Source organism: Gavialis gangeticus, unplaced genomic scaffold (genome assembly GCF_001723915.1).
Source record: "Gavialis gangeticus isolate Ggan-Ray unplaced genomic scaffold, GavGan_comp1, whole genome shotgun sequence".
Classification (NCBI taxonomy): domain Eukaryota; kingdom Metazoa; phylum Chordata; order Crocodylia; family Gavialidae; genus Gavialis; species Gavialis gangeticus.
The window spans coordinates 66,541,753-66,552,886 of NW_017729022.1; positions in this window are offsets into that span (position 1 = coordinate 66,541,753).

The following is an 11,134-nucleotide window of genomic DNA, read 5'->3' on the forward strand; positions in this document are numbered from 1 at the left end:
TCACGGCCACACAAAAAAATCCAGTGTAGATGCAAGGCAGGGCAGCCCATGCACTAATATTATATAATAAAAATGCAATAATGCAGCAGTGGTGCGGACCACCTTATGTTGCCACGCACTAAATCACTTACCTCCTGGTTAGTATGCAACAAACATAAGGCTTTAGCCATGTTTAGACAAGGTTGAGGCAATTAAAGAGTCTGCTGGCTTGACCGAGAAGGAAAAGTTTGTTATGCGCTCTACTTCTGATCAGGAATGCTGCACAATTCCCTATTGGTTTGGTTGCCCAAAAGGGTAAAAAAGAATTTATAGCTACTGTTGCCTCTGAAACCATAGGGCGCCTATACACGTGCATTGAGGCTGCTCCAATACACTGTAATTACTCAATTAATCAATTAATCTGATGAATTGAATTAATCAATTAGTCTGATGAACTGAGTCTGCTGCAGTGTGGTAATTACTGTGCTCCAGCAGACTCCAGCATCACGTATATCAGTGTCCCTACACTAAAAAATGGCAGTGGGGGTGCTTTGACTGAAGCCATTTTTCAGTATGGGGATGCTGATACACATGACACTCCAGGCGCTTTAATTAGAGCAGATCTTGGAACCACTCTAATTAAAGCACCCCCGCCTCCCAGAGTATGCATATAAATGTCCAGAGTGACTTAGTAAGATAGATCCCCAAGGAAAAATTATGGTGAAAGAGATGCCATGAGAGGGTAGAATAAGGAATCCCTTTAGTGGGGATCTGCTTGATGACAAGTTCCTCTTAAAATCAAGAGTGTGGTCTGTGAACGATCTTGTTTTCAAGATGAAGTTCAGAATCTGCCTGTTTATGAGCTGGTACAGTACGGCCCAGGAGACTGCCATATGTTTTGGTTGGCCTGACTATCAGCTTCGTGTCAGTCAGAGGCTGATACAATACTGGAGCCAGTCCTAGAGTGAGGCAGATGTAATTGTCTGAATATTTTATTAGAACAGAGGCTGGCTCCTACTTGACAGGCATCTAACTGAGATTATTCTAAATGTGAGTTGATTCCCTGCATTAAGAACCTTTCTACCAGCTGTGCATACTGTATAGCCAGTTACTGCAGACATATGACCAAATTCAGATATGACATCCATGGGAGTAATAGTTGCCCCCCAGCAGGTCAGCTTCAGTGAAAGTATATTGATGTAACTCTTCTTCATTCTCACCCTATTCTCTCCAGTGTCCTATTCTCCAGTGTGTAAACTACACCAATTTCCCAGCATGAAAATTACACCATCGCATATACCATCTCTGAATTTAACTTGTCATCCCTCTTTCTCCTCCTCTCCATTTCTGATTATCCAGGTGTAAAACCCTCTTCCTCCAAGGCTCTAAATCCCTCCATCTCTCTGGCACACACTGAAGCACAACATAGTTGTCACTCCACCTCTAATAGATCCTGGGGCCACACAGGTGCTCCTGTTCAACAGTGGCAAGCAACAGTTTCACAAACCCAGATGGATAAATAGAATGCCCTCTGTCTCTGGAATGCACCAGAGCTCCATATTAATCTCAAATTTCCAGTGTGCCATTGCACTGGAATATATATTTCATGTTCCTGCATTTCCTGAAGCATTAACCTTCCTTTTTCTCTTCCAGTATATTTTTATTTGAGGATTCCTTCATTTCACCTTTTCTGACCTCTATCCCAAAGTAAGGACTGAAGCACAAGCATTCCTCCATTCCCTACCTTCTACCACTCTTCCCTACCTCCTGATTTTATTATGGTTTCTTACTTCTTTCCAAGCAATAAGTTCTCATTTCCTATTTTCTGTAGACCTGCCAAGTCACAGCTCCCATTTCTATACTGAAGTATTGTTACCCTAAAGAAAACATTTTTCTCTTTTAAAAATACTTTTCCTGACATTTTATCCAACCTTTCTCTAGGAAAAAAAAAATCTGCCATTCTTCGGAGAGGCTGCAGTGCACACCTCTGCAATATCTATTTACTAATCTTAGTGTTCAGTAGCATAACCAAATATGGAGTGAAGGGGTAACCAGAACACCAGCCTTGGGCACCAACTTAGTGTTGCTGGCCCAGATGCTGCTGCTGCCACCACCCAGGGCCCAGAACTGCCCAGTTATGCCTCTATAGACACATCTACATGAGACATTTACTGCCCAGTTGACTAATTATCTGTGCAGTAAGCATCTTTGTGTCTACACGTGTACCCTTATTAGGCTGGAGTAAAGTAATTTACTCCACAGCAGGACAATACTTGTAAATATAAGTACTAGCAGTACACATGTAGATGCTGCCTGGCTGGGTGGGGCATGAGGGTGCGTCAGCATGAGAGCTGCCTGCCAGCTAGCCCACTGAAACTCCCTTGTGCCTTAGCCAGCATCTTTGCCGCACATTGAGCCAAGGGGAGCAGCCTGGTAGGCTGACCCCTGGGGCCCCCTGCCAGCTGAGGCTGTTCTGACCAGGCTCCATGTGATGTGCCTGAATAAACTGCAGAGCTTATTGCTCCAGAATTAGTTGCTCCTGGGCATGTCATTTGAACATGCATCTGGAAGCAATTAACTCCAGAGCAATAAGCTCTGCAGTTTATTCAGGTACCATCATTGCATGGAAAGATGTACCCTATTAGTGTTTATTTGGGCTATATTTAGAGAAAGAGGGTTATAGGCACCCCATAGGACATATCTTCAGCTGAACTTCTATGTGGACTATAACCAAGTGAAAAAGTGCTCTTTTTGCCCTAAGGCTGCTCGGTAGTATTGGAACCGTGCAGGGAGTTGGTGGTTTATTACTGGTGACACATGGAAGTGTATTTTGTCAGGTATTTTGTAAGACTCTTTTGTAAATATCAGGGAGGTTGATGTATCTGTTTTGGAAGACAGGATCTCATGTGAAGCAACAGTAAAGTAGTGAGGCATTTGGAATGTACTTCTTGCTAATAAAACTAAGCCCCAAAAGGATGACTTTTGTGATGCTCTGATGAAGGCATAGCTGTCATTTACACTTGGGTGGGGATTCTGTCAGTTCACAGCACTTGAGAACTTCCTACTGGTTTCAGTTCAATGTTTGCTGTTAGTGGAATTGGAAGGGCCCATTTGGGAAAAGCCTATGCTGTAATTAGATGTTATTAGTCTCAGTGGTGCTTGTTCATCAGAAGTTCATCCTGTTTGACATGGTCTTGGCCTGCAATGAAGCCTAGAGCTTCAATCCTTGCCAAATTAGTGGGAAATCAAGATAAACAGATACCTCTAAGGACCTTTATTGCATATAAAATGTACTAACCATTTTAAAATCTCTTGGAACAATCTCTTTGGATAAGATGTTAATGTACTTATTGGAGATGTTGACATTTAAGAGAGGAATTTACTGTTCATAAAGCAAGACAGGCTGAGGCTTTCAATACACTCCACACTAGATAGTAAAAGTAAAGTAAGACTAATTATTGGAAGCAAATCAATTCTTAAAAATAATGAATGAGTCTCTAAACCATATTTATAAAATTTATATACCAGTTCCCACTTAAATGCAAAGTTTATTTGAACATAGCGAGGTTGAACTGCCACTCAGAAAATTCATGGAAGGTTAGACCTTTCCTTCTGCTTTAACATACATAATTCAGAGGGTGTCATGGCACACCTACCTGAGACAAAATGGCAACACATAGCCACGTTGTGCTGTTGTCACTGTTGTTTGAGAGGTATAAGATTATGTTTCTTATTTATGTATCACCTGCTGCCAATGCCTCTACAGTATTGGCCTCTACTTTCAAGTGCATAATTAGGTATACTTTTACTTATGGGACATTAGGCTCAATAGTTTAATCAATTTTCTGCTAGTAAAATTAATCAGTGTTTCTAGTGGATAAATGTTTGTTCAGTGTTATAGAAACTGCAGTGTGCTTTCAGTGGGGGAGGTATAAAAAGAAGTGGTGCAAATGTTGGTCAGATCTGCTCTATTAGCTCTTTCATGCCCTGAGCTTCTGGTGTGGTTGGGGTACCAAAGACAGTCCAGACCATTCTTTCATTACCTCCATTTTTATCTCATGTCTTAAGTTCATCTCTGTAACATTATCTCTGCTTCCTTCTAAAAACCAAGGTCCTTCTTCCTTGTCTGCTCTGTTGTCCATCCCTGCTTGTCCTTCAGTCTGAGATGTCTCTTTTCCCATACAACCTGTTTCTTTTTTTCTTTGTTTTTGTCTTTTTGGTTTTTTGTGGGGGAGGTTTGTTTGTTTTTTTGAGGGTTGCTGCTTCTTGCCAGCATCTATATTTGAAAGGCAATTACCTTCTTCCTCACCTCCCCCCACTCCCATTTTAAAGTAAATAATGTGCCTACTCCTCTGCTGAAATGCTCCCTCTTGTAGAGGACTCTATTGTAGCACCATTCTGCTAGCATCACTGAAAAGAGATGGTTTACCCCCAAGAGTGGCCGATTATTTTGGGCAGAGGGCTGCTTACTGAGTTTTGGCATGCCATTGAGGGCTGCATGATAGGCAGCCAGGGGCAGATAAACATTAATTTTCTAAATTTTTTAGGGGCCCCACGAGCCGGATAGAATGGGCTGGTGGGCCACATCCAGCCTCCCGGGCTGCATTTTGCTCACCCCTGGTTTAACAGCATAGGCAGCAGGGGAGGAGCTTAAGATCCATCCCTCTTGCATTACTGGCAGTTCACCACAAGGCTCTCCCTCTTTTATTTCTTCCCCTCCTCCCTTTTCCACCATCAACTGCTATTATGAAACAGTTTTGGAGGGGCTGTCCAGAAAATAACTTTAGACAGACAACTACTGGCTTTACAGCCCCTCAGTTACCCTCACCATTTTGAAGTTCCTATTTGCTGTTCTTGCCTGCTATAAAAGACCCAACATCAAGAAACTATTTTTGATGTGTCAACACTTAACAAAATGGGATAAAGTTCTAGTTCAGTTGCAGCTTTTCACCTAAATAAAATTAGCAGCTTATGGGCATGTTCCTGGCTTCTTATAGATAAACAATGTAAAAAGAAGCTGCTAATTTTGAGTGTATGTGATAATTTCTAGCACAGTGTGAGTATTTAAATGTATATATTCCCACACAGGAAACTGCATTAACTTTGACTGAAGATTGCTAGACTGCATATTCCTCCAACGCAAGCCATAACAACACAAGGAAATAAGCAGTTAAGTCATTCACCCCCATCTATACTCCACTCATCATTTCTTCTCAATCTCAGGTACCTCCTTCTCCCACCCACAGCTCACGCATCTCTACCTGTACATGGAAAAACACATGAGCATCCCTAAATTCCTGGTCTAACGAGGGGAAGGAAAACGGAAAAGAAAGTAGACCAAAATTTCAGAAAGGGAGCATTCAGATGGCAAAGATCAGTAAACGTTTTCCTCTTATGGGGATTTGTGCCGAATAGGAAAACCAAGTCTATATATACACACATGCAAAATACTGTGTAAGAACTTCCTTTCCAAAGCAAACATAACTATCTTCCTCATACCATAGTAAATTGCATTTAACCTAGTCTTGCTTTCTACTACATAATTCAGTTCCCACCAAACTTTCCAAGACAATAATTACTTATATAATCAATGCAATATCTTTTTTTTAACCTTTCAAATAAAATAACTGGCAGATGTACAGCATCTGCTCCAGTTCCCACCCAAACCAATGATAAGACTCTTGCTGAGTGCAGTGGGCTGTGGATTAAGCCCACCAAAAATTTAATGCTGGTATCAAGAAAGAGATAACTGATTTATTTGCATCTCAGAGGTCATGTCGACATATGCACCTTACTGTGCAGTAGACTAATCTATAGACTAGACTAATCTGCTGTGTAGTAAAGCATCACTATCTACACATGCATGGTAGGGGTGTGCAAAGTGGGCCCTATTCAATTTGGATCACGAACAGTGATTTGATTCATTTATTTGGATCACTGTTCCTGATTCAATTTGGCTGAATCCAAATCTGAAGATTCGATGGTGATTTAGAGAATCAGCGATTCAGATATAGACACAGCTTTAAACGTTTTTTCTACATACCTTGAGGTACTGGTGTGGCTTGTGAATGCCGTGATGCTGGGACAGCTGGAGCATCCCACAGGAGTGCAGAGGGGCCCTCCACGTGCTTGGCAGCAAACCTGGAAGTGGACCAGAACTACTTCCGGTCAATTTCCAGGTCTGCCAGGGAGCGTACCGGGGGGGGGGGCCCTGCACCACCCAGCTCAGTGATCAGCCATGGGGGGAACTTGGGTGCACCCCTGACCCAGGAGGCACCAGTCACTGAGCTGGGGGTATGTGGGAGGGCCCCCATACACTCCCTGGTGGACCCAGAAGTGGACCAAAAGTGCTTCTGTTCCACTTCTGGGTCTGCTGCTGAGCAAGCTGGGAACCTCCCATGCTTCTGTGGGACACTCCATGCGCCCCAGCATCGCAGCATTCACAAGATGCCTGCTACCTACAGGTATGTAGAAAAAATATTTAAAGCTGTGTCTATGTCTGAATCACTGAATTTTTCCAAATCTCTCCAAATTGATTTAGAGGGTTCTGATTTCATTCAGAGAGATTAAAGGGTCCTCTGATTCGATTCAGATTCAGAGATTTGGCCACTGAATTGGGCCGAATCTCCACCAAATCGAATCAGGGACCAAAGCTTTGCACAGCCCTAGTGCATGGCAATTAGGGTACAGAGGACTAATTGGATGTTCCCATCAGACACAAGTACTATTCGGTGGCACAGTAAATTACTGTGCTTAAAAGTATGTGTAGACAGTGATGGGGCTGGCTGGGGCATGAGGGTGCTTCAGCGTGGTGCTAGTTTGTAGGCAGACCCTGTGCTGAAGCACCTTTGTGCCCCAGCCAGCCCCCCTGCAGCATGCAGAGTCCCATCAGAGCAGCCAACCCAGGGCTGTTCCAATGGGGCTTCATGTGCTGCAGGCTGGCTGGCTGAGGCACAAGCAGCCTCTGCATTGAAGCACTCACATGCCTCAGCCAGGCTCCCCTGCGCACTGCACATAGAGATCCATCAGAGCAGCCCTCAACTGGAAGCTGACCCCTTGGGTCCCCTGTGAACCCAGGCTGCTCCTACCAGGCTCCATGTGCCGCATACAAATAAACTCCAGAGCAATATGCTGCAAAGTATTTTGCTCTCAGGTGCATGTTCAAACACATACCCAGGAGCAAAAAGCCCTGAAGCAATAAGCTCTGGAGTTTATTCATGCATATTAATTGCATGTGTACACATGCCCAATAAGGATAAGAGGATCAAAGTAATTCACAACTGATACTCATTGTTTAACTTCTCTTGTTTACTTGTTCCATATTTTTATGTATGTTAGCACAGCTTAAACATGGGATTAGAGAAGCCCTATCTGGACAACCAGCCACTCCTTCAGCATTCCTACCAGAAATACCTTCTGTTATTTGGTGTGGGAGAAAGTGTACTGGTACTTTCTTTTTTCTACTTTTGTGCAGTATGGTACTATACTATTTGGAGTGAAAGCCCAAGATATGCTGTATCTTCTAGCTGGGTGGAAAAAGGCTGAGGTTTATGGTCACCATCAATGGCCCCTTGTCCTGCTTCAACATGGAAGATGCAGCTGAATGACTCAGTCCTTCTTGACGCAACAATGAGGTCACTGAGCACCTCCAACACCTATACAAAACTGGGTTTCTGACTAACTCAGGAATCTGTGACTGCAATGACAGTGATGAGACCATTTCAAGTGGTTTCTTGGCTCTATATTTATGCCTGAATGGATAGGTCTATATGTCACTGTACAGCAATGTTGCTACAGTGCCGTGCTTTAGTACTTCTTCTTGGAAGTACTTCCTGTAGTACTTCCCACAGTACTTCCTGTTGGAAGTACTAAAGCACGGCATAGTATGGATACTTACTGCACTTTGCTCAGGGGGCATGAGTAAATTTTGCTGCTATTTCACTAGCAGCATGCTATACTGGGGGAGTGCACTGTTATCGCAATGTAGCTGGCAATCACGTGTAGACCCACATGATCACTATGTTGCCGTAGCGCTCCAAATGGCAATATAGTGCATCATTATGTCATCATAGGGCAATGTGTAGACATGCCCAACGTGTGTTGGATCTAGCTTTTGAGCAGGGATTGGAATTCAAGAGGTATTATATTTTTCTCCTGAACAGTTTTAACTTAACCAAACAGCGGCACATTTGTGCCCACTTTTTTTACCAATCACATCCAAGGCCTGTTTGATCCATTAGATTTAAATTCTGGAGCAAGAACCCTGAATGACTAGATTGTTGCACCTGATGACCCTTGTTGTTGCTCCCTACCCAATGATTCTATGAATATGTGATATCTCTTGCTTAAGCTTCCTCCTCCTTACACATTGCCTCCTCAGTCCAGTCCAATCTATATAGTATTATTTGTGTTGATTTTATACTGTTCTCAACATTTAAATGGTCAAAGTACTGCAAGCTTTTCTATTGTGCTAACTACTTTGCAGAGGACAACCTTTCTCAAACACAAGCGGTAGACTTGAACAGCTGGGTTGAAGTCATTTGGAGATATAACAGTGGAAAACAGTAGGGCTGCACGAAGCTTTGGTCCCTGATTCGATCTGGTGGAGATTTGGCCCCATTCGGAGACCAAATCTCTGAATCCAAATTGAATCAGAGGACCTTTTAATCTCTCCGAATCGAATCAGAACCCCCTGAATCGATTCAGAGAGATTCAGAAAAATTCAGAGATTTGGACATAGAGATAGCTTTAAATGTTTTTTCTACATACCTCAGTGTACCAGGCGGCTCATTAATTTTACAATGCTGGGGCACATGGAATGTCCCACAGAAGCATGGGGGGCTCCCCAGCATACTCAGCAGCAGACCCAGAAGTGGACCAGAAGAACTTCTGGTCCACTGAGGAGTGCAGAGGAGGGCCTCCCCGCACCTCCCCAGCTCAGTGACTGGTGCCTCCTGGGTCTGGGAAGGGCACCCAGGGTCCCCCTGCAGCTGATCACCAAGCTAGGGAGGCATGGGGGGAGGGGCAGCGCACTCCCCAGCAGACCCAGAAATGGACTGGAAGTACTTCCGGTCCACTTCTGGGTTCACCACCAAGCACATGGAGGGCCCCCCTGCACTCCTGTGGGACGCTCCATATGCCCCAGCATTGCAGCATTCACAAGCTGTGCCTGCTACCTCAAAGTATGTAGAAAAAGCTTTCAAAGCTGAGCCTATGTCCTAATAGCTGATTCTCTGAATCAGCATCGAATCTGCAGATTCAGCCGAATCGAATCAGGGACAGTGATCCGAATCAACGAATCAAATCACTGTCCCTGATTCGGGCCAAATCCAAATCCAAATCAAATAGGGCCCACTTCACACACTCCTAGAAAACAGGTGAACATTTAGGATTACATTCCCAACTAAAATAAGCAGTTTGAAACTGTAACTATTGATTTCAGAGCTGATTTACATCAGCAGAAAATTTGACTCTTACCTGGAGATAGCAGTAAGAGGTCTGGGGATTCCCCTAGGAAGCCACACAAGAGGCACTTCTATGACCCAGGGTGAGGTTTTTCATCTCATCTCTGTGTGTAGGCCTTTGAAGGACCAGACAGGTACTTTGCACAGGTTGTGGACAGCAAGAACTCCCTTGCTGACTCTGCCACCACTGTGGCCAGTGAGTTAACCACGCTGGAACTCAAGTTGCATTTTCAATAAAGAGTTTGAATGGTTGCCTGATCCTCTCAAACTCTTATTATGTCAGGGCCCCTGAGATTTAAACTTGGATCTTTGGCACCCACAATCTGGAAGACCAGATTTCAGCAGGTAGCAGGCCAAATGCCAGCCCCAGCTCAGCCCAGGCCCTCCCATAAGGTCCTCAGTGTGGGACCTAGAAACCAAGGTGGGCTAATGGAAGCCAGAAGATACTGATGGGGGGGGCTATAAAACCCTCCCACTTCCTGCAAGGTTTTGTTCCACCAACAGTACTACTGGATGGAGCTACTTAGGCTCTTCTGCTTTGACTCTGGTTAAATCTCATTGCTGCCTTGGAGTTTTCAGTCTTCTTTGATTTTTTTTGCTCTGACTATGACCCTGCCTTGACCCTTGGCCTGATGCTCTGTAACTTAGACTGGCACATAGCTTTGACTTGGGCTTTTATTCTGTTAAACCCATGACTTAGTGTGAACCACTAAGACTGTCTATGCACTGGTCAATGCTTACATATAAGCCCCTCCCTCAGAAGAAGCTGTAACATGGTTGAGGCTTTGGATACCAGGGAGGGAATCTTTCTTGTTTTTATCCTCCATTATTTAGAAAGGAATGGAAGTGCCTTAGATTTATGAGGAAAGTGAATTTTTAATCCCTCATTCCCCAGCTACATTGATCGCAATTAGATGGCCTGCTACTTCAATGCCTGCCATTTCACCCTGCAATGACAAATAGTGCTGTGCACTTAGCATTCCAGCTAAAATGAGCAGCAGTAAAGCAATTAGCAATGTTAACAATTACATTATTATTATAATTCAGAGTTACCAGCCCATTGAGGAGAATAAAACAATTCACATCTCTGTCAGAATAACTCAGGGTAATACTATGCTGCCACAGGTTTTGGCTAGACTGTACCACAGTGAAGCATACCTATCCACCAAAAGAGATGTAAAGTAGGTGTCTTAGGGTGCCTAACAGAGCAAGTTGATTGGCATGTACCCCCACTGCAGCAATAAGGCAGCTACCTTACCGTTGTTCTGAGAATAGCAGAGGTGCAGTAAGCATGGCACTCCCTGGTATAGTCCTGAGGTGAAGAAGACATGCTCTCAGTCTGTCTGCTGAGTCAAGCAGATAACTTTGCAGTTTATATACTGTTCATAATTTGAAGGTTTTGTTTGCAACAGTAAGAGGGTTTTTTTTTTAAAGAAATGAAAACATACTCAGGCACAATCAGTTGGCCATTTGAAAATCTGCAATTGTGTGGCAATTTATGTAGCTGCATAATCACATTATGCATAGGGTGCGGATGTAGGCAGGATAAAGTAGAAGCTATCAGTGCAGGAACTATTCCCTTCCAACCAGTGGGGATTTATTTTTTGAAGTCTATATGAGCAGCAGTAAGATTAATCTGTGGGCAGTCTGGGGATTTGGACCCATAGTTTCTTGCATCAAGGGATGACCCT